This window comes from Ornithorhynchus anatinus, chromosome 3 (genome assembly GCF_004115215.2).
Source record: "Ornithorhynchus anatinus isolate Pmale09 chromosome 3, mOrnAna1.pri.v4, whole genome shotgun sequence".
NCBI lineage: Eukaryota > Metazoa > Chordata > Mammalia > Monotremata > Ornithorhynchidae > Ornithorhynchus > Ornithorhynchus anatinus.
The window spans coordinates 115,784,488-115,800,699 of record NC_041730.1 but is presented as its reverse complement, the minus strand read 5'-3'; the positions used below and the strand labels follow the sequence as shown (position 1 = coordinate 115,800,699).

At 43.2% G+C, this 16,212-nt stretch overlaps 1 long non-coding RNA gene across 1 annotated transcript in view; it reads right to left on the bottom strand.

Moving 5' to 3' along the window:
* Positions 1-2,477: 2,477 nt before the first annotated feature.
* LOC114810256 overlaps positions 2,478-16,212 on the bottom strand; it is a 30,874-nt gene continuing 17,139 nt past the window's right edge. The window contains exons 2-4 of the long non-coding RNA XR_003757975.2: positions 9,547-9,672; positions 4,036-4,205; positions 2,478-2,654 (exon numbers count right to left, since the gene is read on the bottom strand). This is a non-coding gene — a long non-coding RNA (uncharacterized LOC114810256). The remainder of the gene's footprint in view (positions 2,655-4,035; positions 4,206-9,546; positions 9,673-16,212) is intronic.

Below are 16,212 nucleotides of genomic sequence, written 5' to 3'. Positions count from 1 at the left end.
TAAGTAGCAAAGAAACTGTCTTCTTGAACAATAAAACATGGTAGTGAAAAATCTGGTACTTTCTTTGTAGCAGTGCGGATATTGCTGTAAGCAGATGGACTTTAAATGTCTTGTAGTACAAGTCTTTTTTCTACTCACAGAGCACGATGTATGGAAACTCCAAATTTATCAATCAACTAGTCCTTATTGCTAGAATCAGTATTTCTCATAATGACAAACATAATAAAAATTATGGTATTTTTGAAATGCTTACTATGTGTTAAGCACTATACTGAACGCTGGGGTAGTTACAACAATCAGGTCAGATCCAGCCCCTGTCCCACGTGGGACCCCCAGTCTAAAAGAAGAGGTGGAGCAGAGATTAGAACCCAGAACTTTCTGCCTCTCAAGTCTTTACCCTATTCATTAGGCCATACTCTCTCTTGACTCTTCACTTGATTGCTGTGTGACCTTGTCTAAATCACTTAATCTGTGCCTCTGTTATCTCATCTGTAAAATGGAGATTAAGACTGTGAGCCTTCTTCATTCATTCATTCAATCACACTTATTGAGAGCTTATTGTGTGCAGTTCACTGTACTAAGCGCTTGAGTACAATACAATAAACAGAAACATTCCCTGCCCATAATGAACTTACAGTCTAGAGGCAGGGAGACAGACATTAATATAAATAAATTAAAGATATGTACATAAGTGCTGTGGGGCTGGGGGGGGGGCGGGGAGGAAAGTACAAAAGGTGAAAGTCAGGGTGGTGCAGAAGGGAGGGAGAAGAGGAAAGGGGGCTTAGTCAGGGAAGGCCTCTTGGAGAAGATGTGCCTTCGATAAAGTTTTGCAGGGGAGGAGAGGAATTATCTGTCAGATTTGAGGCGGGAGGGCATTCTGGGCCAGAGGCAGGTTGTGGGAGAGGAGTCCGAGGCTAGATAGACGAGATCGAGGTACAGTGAGAAGGTGAGATTAGAGGAGCAAAGTGTGCGGACTGGGTTATAGTAGGAGAGTAGAGAGTTGAGGAAGAGGGGGCAAGGTGATTGAGTGCTTAAAAGTCAATGGTGAGGAGTTTTTGTTTGACGTGAAGATGGATCGGCAACCACTGGAGTTTTTTGAGGAGTGGGGAAACACGTCCTGTACGTTTTTGTAGTAAAATGATCTGGGCAACAGTATGAAGTATGGACTGGAGTGGACTGTATCCGACCAGATTATCTTTTATCTACTCTAGCGGTTAGTACAATGCCTGGCACATATTAAGCACTTAATAAATACCATAAATAAAGGTCAGGTTTCTCCATCCAGGAAACTTTTTTTTTTTTTTTTTTTTTTTTTACAGTAATTCAAGTTTTGCCTTTCGTATCTAGACCTCTTATTCACTTTGCCTAACTCGAGACAGTTTGATTTTAGTTACAGGAGGAGAACTCGATGCTGAAGACTCAGGTGTTGGGATATTTAAATTCATCTGGATTTGGATATGGTCTTCCATTCTGGGGTCTCTTGCAAACTTGGATTAAATTAGGAAAACCCAACACTGATGCTAAATCCTTTCCAGAACATTCAAATCAACTTCCAGGTGCTGCCCTAATAAAGCATATTGGTTTAACACAGAATGAATTTTAGTCAGATGTAGGAATTGGTCACTGTCATGATTCTAGGAATCCTCAGCTGAGTTACTAAGGGTAGCCTTAATTTCAGTTTTCCAGTCTATCGGATTAGTGAATTCTCTGTGTCGACGAGATTCCATAAGGCTGAGAGAGGCCCGGGAAACCAAAGTGTATTTCTCACTCCAAGAGGCCTTAGAGTTCAATCAGTTAATCAATAATTACAATACAGAGCTAAGTGTTTAGTTCAGTTCTCTGCACACAGTAAATGCTCAATAAGTCCCAACAGTTGATAATTAATGTGTCTGGCACAAAGTGAGCTCTTTACACACGCCACCATCATTATAATAAATTAAAATCCATAATTACAATACTTTCCAGATACTTGCACATATAAATTTATGTATAGAAATTTGGAGCTGTATTTTTTGATTTTCCACTTTTTTCCTTACCCTATTCTCCCTCCATTCTGTGTTATCTACGCACTTGGGTCTGTGCTCCTTAAACACCTTGTACTTCCCACACTCCCAGCCCTAATTGTCCATATCCTTATGCTCTGCTGCTTTCCTTATCTGTAATTCATTTTAACATCTGTCTCCTTCACTAGATTGTAAGCTCCTTGGGGGAAGGGATCATATCTATCAACCCTATTGTATCGTACTGTCCCAAGCACTTAGTAGACAGTACTCTGCACACAGCATGCACTCAAGTACCACTGATTGATTAACTGTGAAAATTTCTGTTCCTACGCCTTCGCCATTACAGGGAAAGCTCTTTATGGATGGAGAGCACTTTCACGAGCCCCGGGCCCTGAAGCAAATGTACCAACCAGGTGTTTCCTACACCGGGTACTCTGTGACAAGTCCCAAGTGAAAAACCAAACCACCACTGTATACTGTGCAAAGCTTTACTTGATTCCCAATCTAATTGCAGGAGAGGGACACACACACATAGTCACACACACTGTAACGAATGTAGCTGTCCGCTCCGCTGTTTCATCAAATCCCTGCAGATGATCCCATGTCGGAAGAGTTGGAGAAATTCCTGGCTGTTCGGGGCGGCCGTGCTGGCTGAAAGCAGAGGTACAGACTTCTGATGCAAGCCTCCACAACTTCCTTCTCACTTTCCGATTCAAAGCGGCCGCCATTTATCTGCCTTGAGCATTGCAGCAGTTCTACCTGACAGTTGTTGATTGGGCCAAGCCCGTTACTGGGTAGAGGAGCGAGGAAAGGCCACCTCTCCCACTTGCCTCAAGTGCGGATCGCCTTTGCGGCAGTCCGTCTTGGAATAGAGCAGCCTAGCTCCTTCGTGAATTCGTTCATCGCTGCTGCGCATGGGATCCAAAACTGTCACTTGTAAAATGGCTTCCTCTGTGCTCACAGAAAGCACTTCTTGTGTTCCTGTGTTAGCTAGTTATGGGCAGGGAATAAGTCTTTACTGTTACACTGTACTCTCCCAAACGCATAGTACAGTGCTTTGCACCCAATAAATACTTAACAGCTTATTAGAGTGCATTGCATTCAGGAGGAGCACAGTAAATTCCACTATTAGTATTGCTGTAATTACTACTACCATTCTTCCTTCTCCTACTATTCCTACACTTCCATACCATTACTAGTATTTCCACTCCTCCTGTTCCTCTTGCGCCCATCATTCTTACTACTATTTAATTCACTCACGGATATGGAGCTAGGGAAGGATCCCACTGAAGAATCTCACCAGTCCAGGTCATATCTCGATTCTATTTATTGCTATTGTTCTTGTCTGTCCGCCTCCCCCGATTAGACTGTAAGCCCGTCAAAGGGCAGGGACTGCTGTTACCGATTTGTACATTCCAAGTGATTGGTACAGTGCTCTGCACATAGTAAGTGCTCAATAAATACTATTGAATGAATGAATGAATTTCCGGAGGTGTGCATGACCTGCAGAGTAAAGATGATGGTGGATAATCCGTCTGGGGGCTAAATGTGATACAACAGGCTGTTGTATTGGAGTCGAATTGAGCAATCCCAGTCACTTTGCTGATAATTACTACTATGACTCCAGGGAACTGTTGACAGAGTTGTTTGGTTCGAGATCATATAAATATCAAAGAAGAGATTAGCTTGGAGCCCTTAACGGTGTTCTATTTGCGACCATTGTTTGAGTATAAACGCCTCCGATGCTGTCAGCTTTATATCTACTTCTTTTCATCAATACCAGCAAATAATTCTCTAGACATTTATCATTTTAAACTGTCACAGTCCAGTGCTTTTCCCAAAGACCAAAATCAATACTGATCTTGGTTTGAATACTTTTCTGACAAGGTTCTTATTTGTAGATTCACAAGTAGAACTAATGTGTGTTAAAGCTATTCCGCTTGGCATTTTGCAGCCCCATTGACACATTAAATATAGGCATTCACCATGACTATTAACCTTACAACTATTAAGTAATAAAAATCCCACATACATATTTATTAGTTGAATATCATCCTTCGGCAGATGCCCTACCAAACAGGAGGGAAAGAAGTGCAGACAGGACTGTGGGAAGTTCAGCTTGCCGTTAGCCCATAGGTTTCAGAACTCCGTAAGTCTTTCCCCTGAGGAATGGAAACCATTCTGAAAAATCAAAGGGTTGATCTGAAATGGAAATATTAGGATTAAAGGAGCCTCTCTCTGATTTTACTGGAAGAAAGTAAGCTACTAATTCAATTTTCAGTCCATTGCTTGGGCCCAGAAAATGTCCCTAGAATAATATAATTCAGGCATTTGTCTATCGACAGTTCCCTCTTCCCATTATTTTTTTTAAGATTGAGAGCCCTCCTGCCCTCCGAGGGATAAGAACTATGCCTAATCCTACTTGTGTATTCTTTCTCAGTGCCTAGTACAGTGTCTTGCACATGATGAGCATGTAACTGTTACCTCTACATTATGAACAAAGCATTTCTCGATCCATACATAACATGTGGGTAAACATTTATGGATCCCAAACTCTGTTTTCAGAATTTAGAAAGCAGATGAACCAATAGGATTTACTGAGCCTTTACTCTGTGCAGAACCCAGTACTAAGCACTTGGGAGAGTACGATAGTGTCAGTAGGCATGATTCCAGCCCTCAAGGAGTTTACAGTCTCAGAATAAAATGGCCTTTCCCTGATTGGGAGTGCTCTGCACACAGTAGGTGCTCAATAAATACTACCGAATGAATGAACCTAGGTTTTGGTGGTGAAGGCACCAAATCCTGACCTCCTAGACCAGAGACTGATCCTATGAATGTATTTAACAGTCTTCAAACATTAAAATGTGTCCATTAACCGAAAAACTGAATTCCTCATCTTCCGTCCTAAATCCTCTCCTCCTTACAATTTTCTCATTGCCTGGAAGTAAGAAGGACCCAGGTTCTAATTCTGGCTCTGCCACTTGTCTGGTGTGTGACTTTGGGCAAGTCCCTTAACTTCTCTGCACCTCCATTCCTTTATCTGTAAAATGGAGAATTCATTCATTCAATCGTGTTTGAGCGCTTACTGTGTGCAGATCACTGTATTAAGCACTTGGAATGTACAATTGAGCAACAGTTGAACAGTCCTGGGGAATGAGATTAAGAGCCCTGTGTGGGACAGGGACTATTTCCATTCAATTGTCTTTGACCTACCCCAGAGCTTAGTACAGTGCCTGGCACATAGTAAGTGTTTAACAAATACCACAATTATCATTATTATAACTTTGCTACTAGTTCATCAATGAAATTAAAATGATCAGGTGTGAGCTCTCCAAAATCCCCCCAATCTTATCCAATTCTTCTCTCCTTCTGCGCCTTCTTCAATTTTTCCATCCTTTCAAGTACATGTCAAGAGATCTCCTGTCTCCTCTCAAATTCTCCCCTCTCTCCCTGTGCCTTCTACCTTACCCTTCTGTGTCCTGTTAAAACACTTGCCCGCTCCTTTCTTCCCTCCCTGACCTCCATCTTCAATTGCTCACTCTCCAAAGGCTCCTGCTCCACTGCTTTTAAATGTGCTCATGTATCCCCTAGCCTAAAAAAACCCCCACAAAACTCTCAACCCCATGGCTCCTTCCAGCTATTGCTCTATCTCCCTTCTCCCATTCTTTTCCAAACTCCTCGAGAGTTGTTTACACCTGCAGCTTTGAGGTCCTGTCCTGAGACTGTCTCCTTGACAACAAGCATTCTGGCTTCCACCCCCCTCCAATCCATGGAAACTGTCCTCTCTAAGATCACCAATAACCTCCTTTTCACCAAGTCCCATGGTCTCGACTCCAGCCTAATGCTCCCAGACCTCTTAGCTGCCTTTGATGCTGTAAACCACCTCTTCCCCTGGAAATGCCATCTAAGTTTGTCTTCACTGATGCTGACCTCTCCTGGTTCTCCTTTCTCTCTGGACTCTACTTCTCAGCCTCTTTCACTGGTGCCTCCCCTGTCTGATCTCCTAAATATGAGAGTCCTTCAAGACTTAATTCTGAGTCCCCTTCTACCTTCTATTCTCCATCTATATCCACTCTTTTGGGGAACTTCCATAGTTTCAACTACCTCTCTATGTGGATAATTTCCAAATCTACCTCTCCAGGCCTGTCCCCTCTCTTAAAAGCCTCACATTAATTCCTGCCTTCATGACCTTTCTTGGTTGAATGTTTCACTGACACCTTAAACTTAACATGTTCAAAATAGAATTCCTCACCTTCCCACCCAAACCCTCTCCTACCTGTGACATTCCCATCATTATAAACTATTCTCCCTGTCTCATAAGCCCATAATTTTGGCATTATTCTTGACCTACCTATCTTATTCAACCTGCATATTCACCAATTCCTCTTGGTTTTATCTTTACAACATCTCTAGAGTCCACCTCTTCCTCTCCACCCAAACTGTTACCATGGTGGTCCAAGCACCTATATTCCAACTATTGCATTAGTCTCCTTGCTGACCTACCATCCTTTATCCCCCTCTCTCCAATTCATACTTCATGCTGCTGCCTGAAGTTCCCTCCCCTTTCCTAACCTCACCTCACTCTACAACCTATCTCTCTAACACCAGACTACTCACTGTGCTTTGCTCTCATCTCTTTTCACTGATCCTTTGCTCACACTCCCCCTTCCTTCCTGGAATTCCTTCCCCATTCGTATCCAATAGCTTACCATTCTCTCCATCTATTTAGCTCTCCTAAAATCTCCTTTTCTCCAGAAAGCCATTTCCAACAAATCTCTCAACTCCCTATGCCATTTACCTTCCCTTCTGCCTCCCCTATGTAATTGAGTTCTCCCCCTCTACACTGTGAGCTCAATGAAGGTGGGGAATGTGCCTGTTTATTGTTATATTCATTCATTCATATTTTTTGAGAGCTTACCAAGTGCAGAGCACTGTACTAAGCCCTTGGAAAGTACAATACAGAAATAGAGACAATCACTGCCCCCAATGGGCTTATAGTCTAGAGAGGGGGAGACAGACATCAAAACAATTAAACAGGCATCAATATAAATAAATAGAATTATAGATACATACATATATACATAAGTGTGGGATGGGGAGAAGGGGGAAGAACAAAGGGAGCGACTCGAGGTGATGTGGAAGGGAAGGGGAGCTTAGGAAAAGGGGGCTTAGTCTGGGAAGGTCTCTTGGAGGAGATGCACCTTCAGTAGGGCTTTGAAGGAAGGAAAAATGATTGTCCGGTGGATTTGAGGAGGGAGGGCGTTCCAGACCAGAGGCAGGACATAGACCAGGGGTTGGCGGCGAGTCAGGAGAGATGGAGGCACAGTGAGAAGGTTAGCACCAGAGGAGGGGAGTGTATAGGCAGGGATGTAGAAGGAGAGAAGGGAGGTGAGGTAGGAAGGAGCAAGGTGAAGGAGAGCTTCAAAACCAACAGTGAGGAGTTTTTGTTTGATACGGAGGTGGATAGGCAACCATTGGAGATTTTTGAGGAGAGGGGTAACATGCCCTGAACATTTCGATAGAAAGATAATCCAGGCAGAGGAGTGAAGCGTGGACTGAAGTGAGGAGAGGCAGAAGGTCTAAACATAGTAAGTGCTCAATGAATGTGATTGAGTCAATATCCCTTTAGAAGTTCAGTACTTCCAATCCCTACAGAACTTAAGTACTTCATTACTAATTCCTATTATTATTATTATATTTTAGTGCTGTCTGTGTCTCAAGTACTGTTCTAAGCACTGGGTTAGATAGAAGTTAATCAGGCTGGACACAGTCCCTGCCCACATGTGGCCCACAGTCTAAGTACATATACTAATAAATCTTAAAAATTAAAAATAAGTTGTGGTATTTGTTAAGCACTTACTATGTGCAAAGCACTGTTCTAAGCTCTGGGGGATACAAGGTGATCAGGTTGTCCCACGTGGGGCTCACAGTTTTTTGTTTGTTTTTTTTTTAAATATCTTAAGTAGATGAACATATACCTATACTAGTTTTTCCACTCTAACTGTAATTTCATTCAATCATATTTATTGAATGCTTACTGTGGGAGAGCACTGTACTAAACTCTTATTTTGACATTTGCCTCCCATGCTAGATTGTAAATTCCTTGAGGGTAGGTGTCATTCCTACTTAATCTATGGTACTGTCCCAAGCCCTTGGCACAGCGCTCTGTACACAGCAAATGCTTAACAAATACTATTAATCGATTCATCGATTGTCGGAAGTGGGTTTTAGCTTGATGACCTGTAGAATTTTATGAGAATAAAGATCATCAAAAATAAGATTTGCATCAAAGAAAATTGTGAAACCTCTTTTCTGGAGTGTTTTCAGAGCAAGAAAGTCACCCATCAGAGGGCTGACAGCTGCAGTCCAGCTAGAGACAGGGCATGGCAAACTCTGTTATATTGAGCTCTTCCATGTGCTTAATGTAATGCTACGTGTACAGTAAATGCTCATTAACTATGATGGATTGGTTACCCATCGATAGATTGATGGGCAAGCTGGTCTCAAAGATTATTTGGGAACTAGGTTCCTAGGATTAAAAAATGAATGACCCTCCCTCTCAGGCAGTTGGCATGAACACAGCAGAGTCCTCAAACAGGCCTAAATCCCACATCTGAAATAAAGAATTTCAATCAACCAGACCCCAGTGGGATGTAGGAATGTTCCACCTTCTCTTGGGTCCCGAAGACTTCAAAATCATGGGGTTACTTTCACGGACAGATATTCCTTTCGCTGAAGTTTTAGCGTGACTCCCCACAGAACAAGTGTTCTTGTAAAGCCCTCCTCCAAATGACATGCCAGCTGATGAATATTTGTCCTTTAGTATCCCCACCAGATAGAGAATGATCTGCTATCAGGTGTTGCGTCAGTAGGGCTCCCAGATTCATGTTTTGAGTGAGAGGGGAGGTTCCTGCCAATGAAAGCCTGGCTTTTACTCCTCTCTGGGCTGCAGGAAGCACAGCTCATTCACACCCCAAATGTTCAACTTGAATGATGCCCAGAGGAAACTCAGTTTTATCAGCTCAGCCATAGGACATTTAAGATAGGTGAGTCATTAAAAAAAAGAAAGAAAAAAATTAGAAAAAAACAGATTGGGTAAATTCAAAAATCCAGTTTAACAACATTTCAACCTTGGTCTCAAGAAATTATTTGGGTTTTTTACTTGACTTATCCACTCAGATTTTTCTATAGAAAATGAGTAGTTTCCATAGCAACTGCCACATTACATGGTTCTGTACTTATGATGCCTCTGAGATACAGAACAGCTTCTCAAAGAGATACACTTTTCAACATGTCATGTAAAATTCTGTACTTATTATTAAGGAAAAGCAGATTGCTAGCAAAGTGACATGTTTCTGCTCGGTTTGGAGACTCGCTGTGCACTTCTTTAAACAAAGAATTTCATTTCCTCCCACCCCCTTCCCATTTGTTCTCCCCCACATTTTTTTTTTCCACCCCCCGCTTTACATGAGGGACAAAGAGGAGATGAAACATTGCCTTTGGGAGGTAGGGGATTGGTGAGGGAAAGGCAGTGATTTCATACCATGTAAAAAGGAGCATTTCCTCTCTCTGTAGCAGAGCTACGGGAGTTCAGCAAATGAGGTACATCCAGCAGCCTGAGGACCATGGGATGGGTAGATTCTTCCTCTTAATCTTAGTATCAGTCAACCTAGGCAGAGCAGAAGACTGACTGTCCTAATTTGATTTTACCTTCAACGGGTTTATTTGCGAGATGTCCAGAAGCTGCTCTGGAACCGTAATAATCACTTTTCCATGATTTTCCATTGTGAGTAATAATAGTGATAATTGTGGGAATTAAGAACTTACTATGTGCCAAGCACTGTTCTAAACACAGGGGTAGATATCAGGTAATCGGGTTGGACATGGTCCCTGTCCCTCATGGGGCTCACATTCATAATTCCCATTTTACAGATACGGTAACTGAGGCACAGAGAAGTGACTTGCCCAAGGTCACACAGACGACTTGTGGCAGAGCTGAGATTAGATCCCATATCCTCTGATTTCCAGGCCCGTGTTCTTTCCACTAGGCCATCCAGGTAAAATCCTGGAAACACCCTCTTTCCTCCAAGGATTTGTTGCTCCCTCTGCTGCCTCTCTGCCCCCCCTTCACCTCCCCTCAGTTAAGCCCCCTTCGCCCCCCCCCCCCCGCTCCTCCCCCCTCCCTCTCTCCTCAGCACTGTGCTCGTCTGCTCATTTGTATATATTTTTATTACTCTATTTTGTTAATGAGATGTACATCCTCTTGATTCTATTTATTGCTATTGTTTTTGTCTCTCTGTCTCCCCCGATTAGACTGTAAGCCCGTCAATGGGCAGGGATTGTCTCTGTTGCCGAACTGTACATTCCAAGCACTTAGTACAGTGCTCTGCACATAGTAAGCGCTCAATAAATACTATTGAATGAATGAAATTCCATTATCCGCATGGCTAAAGTTGTACTTTCCCAAGTGCTTAGTACAGTGCTCTGCACACAGTAAGCTCTTGGTAAATATGATTGATCGAGTGCATACCGGAGGCATTCTCCTGGATCTGCCAGCCCTTTAACCACTCTCTCACTCCGAGATCTTTGACGTCTGAAACGGACACAGGCTCACTTTGTTCTCCTAAACGCAAGCAGCTGAAATTTTTAAAAGAATTCTTGTCTCACTGAATATTCACTCGTGTCTGTTTAACATCAAAGATGTATCTTTCACTGGGTGCAAAGACTCCCGTGTCTTCCCATCACGCAGGTTCTTACATCAGGTGCAGGAAAGAATGACATTTAATGTGTGACAAAATGAAACACTTCCACATCTCTTCTCTAGTTAGGAGTTATTCCCCTATCCTAGATGGGTAAGCTAAAGAGTTGCTCACCTGCACTCTTTTCAAGGGGTGTGGCGATTAATGTCTGCTTCTCCTTCTAGACTGTGAGCCTGTTAGGGGCAGGGACTGAGTGTTTACTGTTGTGTTGTACTCTCCCAAGCACTTAGTACAGTGCTTTGCACTCAAAGAGGACTCAATAAATACAATTGAATCAAATTAAGAAACTGGACCATCTTTCTCTTCTTCCTGCTCTGTATCTTTTTCTAGGTCTGCATATTTCTGTCATTTGTCTTTTCAGCTGAGATGACATTCACTAGAAACCCACTGGAACTGAGTAGGGTTCGGTTAATGGGGGAAGTGAAAAATCAATAAAGACACAGTGGGTGCTCAATAAATGTCAACAGGGAGCAGCAGGAGAGCAAACACCAATGGTAGGAAGAAATAAGTGGAGGGAGGAGGTTTGTTTAAAAAAGCCGCTGCAGCTGTTTAGAGCTGCCTTGTTCCGGTCCTTGGGCGCCAAAATGAACGAGAGTTCCTATTTGATACTCTCCCTCCTCCCTAAGCAATCAATCAACAACTAGTGGTATTTATTGAGTCCTTACTTTGTGCAGGGGACATTGCATTTGCAGTCGGCAGCCCAGATTCCTGTCTTGGTGGAACTTATGGCCCACCAGGGAAGACAGACTTTAAAATAAATTACTGGTTAAGGGAACGAACTGAGTATAAGGTCTCCCATCCAGGCTTGGACGTAGAAGCTGAGAATTCTAGGAACTTTCTGATAGAGAGCAGCACTGATTGGGTTTTGGTTTGTATTTGCCTGACTCCTCCGTTATATTGGATGCTTAACGATTGCAGGAACTATCTCTGCTCCCATTGGCCAATACTGTCAAGTATCATTCAACTGACTTTTCCTTTATTTGTGGGGGAAAAAGTGATCTGGTTGTACCCAAACCAACGAGCTGGATGGTCTAGGACTTTTCTGAGAAGCAATACGGCTTAGTGGAAAGAATATGGGCCTAGGAATAGGAGGAGTTGGGTACTAAATCCTACTGTCCCCTCCTTAGACTCGGAAGACCTTGACAGAGAGGGTTTGTGTCCCACCTCATTATCTTGTACCTGTCCCGGTGCTTAGAACAATGCTTGGCACATGGTAAAGTGCTTAACAAGTACCATTATTATTATTTTCCGGCAGGCTCCACAGAAGCTTGGTACAGCACATAGTAAGTGCTTAGCGAATACCATAATTATGTAAGAATTATTCTAATTACCATTATTATTGTAAGAATTATATAAGTCCCCCCTTCTAGACTGTGAGCCCATTGTTGGGTAGAGATTGTCTCTATCCCTATATTTGTATTTATATATATAGTATATATTTTTATTGTAATTATATATACTTTTACAATATATACAATATATGCAATTACAATATATACAATGTAATTGTATATATTTTCATTATCCTATTTGTTAATGAGATGTTCATTCCCTTGATTCTATTCATTGCTACTGTTTTTGTCTGTCTCTCCCGACTGGACTGTAAGCCCGTCAATGGGCAGGGACTGTCTCTATCTGTTGCCGATTTGTACATTCCAAGCACTTAGTACAGTGCTCTGCACATAGTAAGCGCTCAATCAATAGTATTGAATGAATTGTGAATATTCATTGCTGAATTGTACTTTCAAACCACTTAACTGTGTGCAGAGCACTGTACTAAGTGCTCAATAAATACCACTGAATGAATGAATGTAGCAAGTGCTTAAATGCCACTGTTACTATTATATGTGGTGAGCCCACAACAAGCTGCCTTGTTAGTGATTATTTGTGATCCCATGAACAACAACAAGGATGACACTGGCTAAGGCACTGATGGGCTCTACCTGAGACAAGTGATTGTGGGCCTGTGGGGGAGAAGCATGGAGGGAGGTGGGGCTCTCTCTCCCTGTTCTACCCCATAACGGACCTGGATCAATCAGTGACTGCTATGTAGAGACACAACTGCAACCCTAAGGCAGATGGGAAGCAACGTGGCTCAGTGGAAAGAGCCTGGGCTTTGGAGTCAGAGATCATGAGTTTGACTCCCGGCTCTGCCACTTGTCAGCTGTGTGTCTGTGGGCAAGTCACTTCACTTCTCTGGGCCTCAGTTACCTCATCTGGAAAATGGGGATTAACTGTGAGCCTCACTTGGGACAACCTGATGACCCTGTATCTACCCCAGCGCTTAGAACAGTGGTCTGCACATAGTAAGCGCTTAAATTCCAACATTATTATAAAAGGTGCTCGTTTTGAGCAGCACGGAGGCAGAGGGGGCGGAAGCATACAGGGAAGGAACACAGAGGCAAGAACCTGGAGCAGACGCACGCAAAGGAGAGCAGAAGCAACAGAAAGCAGCAGAAGGCAGCAGCACTTGGAAGCAGAAAGAAGAAACAATGGCAGAAAGGGCTCCTTTGGCCACTGACTGGTATTGGACCCTTGGTGGAGTGAGTGTACGTGTCACTCCTGTGCACGTTGGTAAAACTAAATTTTCCACAGTAACCTTGGGGATCAGAGATGATAATGTTGGTATTTGTTAAGCGCTTACTATGTGCCAAGCACTGTTCTAAGCACTGGGGTAGATACAAGGTAATTAGGTTGTCCCACATATGGCTCAGTCTTAAGCCCCATTTTACAGATGAGGTAACTAAGGCACTGAGAAGTTAAGTGACTCGCCTAAAGTCACACAGCTGACAAGTGGCGGAGTAGGGATTAGAACCCATGATCTCTGACTCCTAAGGCCGGCTCTTTTCACTGAGTCACGCTGCTTCTCAAGATGTGGTTTGACTTCTACTACGTGTCACCAAGGCTCCCCCTGTCCAGGAGGATCCTGGTTGGTGCAAACCGGGGGCTCGTGACAATACAACAATAAACAAACCTATTCCGTGCCCACAGTGAACATACAGTGTAGAGGGGGAGACATAATATGATAATAATGACTGTGGTATTTGTTCAATGCATACTATGTGCCAATCACTGTACTAAGCACTGGGATAGACACAAGGTGAGCAGATAAGACAGTCACTGTCTGCTGCCAGTCTTGCTTGTTCCCCATCCATGAGGAAGAAAATGTGGATTGCTGCCAATGGGGCAGACATCCATCTGCCTCTGTCTTGCCCACTTATCCCCGTACTCCAGTCATGTAAGGTTAGTCGGGCTGGGGTACCTTCAGCACCCCAAACGTCCATAACGGAGCTCAGACAGGCAGCCAAGAGCAGCAGATATTTACATACCACCACCACCTACCTACCCTACTTGAGTGTGGCTTAGTGGATAGAACACAGGCCTGGGAGTCAGAAGGACCTGCGTTCTCATCCTGACTCAGCCACATGTCTGCTTTGTGGCCTTGGGCAAGTTACTTAGTTTCTTTGGGGTTCAGATACCTCATCTGTAAAATAGGGCTGAAGACTTTGAGCCCCATATGGGACAGGGACTGTGTCTGAACCGATTAACTTATATCTCCCCCATCGACTGGAACAGTGATTGGCACATAGTAAATGTTTAACAAGTGCCATAGATATTATTAATGTTACACTGCTAAGTGTTTACCAGTGCAGTGCTCTACCCCCGCTAAGTGCTTGATAAATGTCATCGCTTTGATTAGCTCTGTTTGGATTCAACAGCCAAGAGTTGAAAAAAAAGTCTTACTTTGAACATATTTTATGCCACTCACCTTTAGACCAGAAGTCCTAAAAATGAGTTCCAAATTGGTTCAGAAACACAATTCCAACTGAAAAGATATTGTAAAGTAACCTGCAAAGTTTTCACCAGCCCTTCCCTCAGATGCTATCTTTTCCACTGGGGTTGGAATGATATAATAATGTTGGTATTTGTTAAGCGCTTACTATGTGCAGAGCACTGTTCTAAGCGCTGGGGTAGACACAGGGGAATCAGGTTGTCCCACATGGGGCTCACAGTCTTAATCCCCATTTTACAGATGAGGTAACTGAGGCACAGAAGTTAAGTGACTTGCCCACAGTCACACAGCCGACAAGTGGCAGAGCCGGGATTCGAACCCATGACCTCTGACTCCAAAGGCCGTGCTCTTTCCACTGAGCCACGCTGTTTCTCTGAATGCATATCAAATGATAAGCATTTGATAGATAGCCACATTGACTATCCAGATAACTTTGGGATGCTTTTCCTTTGAAACTGTGAACAAAAAGGTGAGATATGCAAGTATCTGGGTGGTTTTCAGGAAGTGTATCAGGTGATTGGATTTGGTGATCTGTAGGGGCCATTCCTCTGATCCAATTATTTGGGACAAACGGTATTTACTCATTCAGAAAAAACAATTAAAAAAACAACAACCACCACCCAAACCCAAAGACACCCAGCCTCGTACAACTGCATTGGCAGAAAAGGATTTCAAAATTACAAAAGTCAACATAGCACTCAGTGAAGCTGGTGAGAAACCATAAATCATTGGGTGTAAGTTGATGTGTGAAAATTCCTCCTCAGTTCTGCCAACGTTAACTCGCACATACTTGATCCAGAGTTGGTGAGTGTTTTGCCTGCACAAAGGTCCTGAAATGAGCACACTCCTCCCAGAGCTGGTGAAACAAGCCCTGGCTCTTAATCTCTCTCTCCCTGGAGAGGTCTTGAGTTGCCACTGGACAGTTTTTATTTATTACCCTTGTGCAAGCATCATAACTTCAACCAGGGAAGTTTCCAAATTTTCTCTACAACCCAGTTTACCGCAGAGCAGGGCTTTCCATGCACTGGGATTCATTCATTCCATATTTATTGAGTGCTTATTGGGTGCACAGTACTGTACTAAGCACTTGGAAGAGAACAATATGACAGTAAACAGACACCTTCCCTGCCCATAACAGTCTTACAGTCTAGAGTGGGAGACAGGCATTAGCATAAATGACAGACAATAATGTGAATATAATATAAATAATATATTACCAATATAAATAATATATCATCAATATAAATATGAGAAGCAGCATGGCTTACTGGAAAGAGCCCGGGCTTGTGAGTCAGAAGTCATGGGTTCTAATCCCAGTTCCACCACTTGTCAGCTGTGTGACCTTGGGCAAGTTAACTTCTCTGTGCCTGTTACCCCATCTGTAAAATGGGGACAAAGACTAAGTCCCATATGGGACAGCCTAATAATAATAATAATGTTGGTATTTGTTAAGCGCTTACTATGTGCCGAGCACTGTTCTAAGCGCTGGGGTAGACATAGGGGAATCAGGTTGTCCCACGTGGGGCTCACAGTCTTAATCCCCATTTTACAGATGAGGGAACTGAGGCACAGAGAAGTTAAGTGACTTGCCCACAGTCACACAGCCGACAAGTGGCAGAGCTGGGATTCGAACTCATGAGCCCTGACTCCAAAGCCC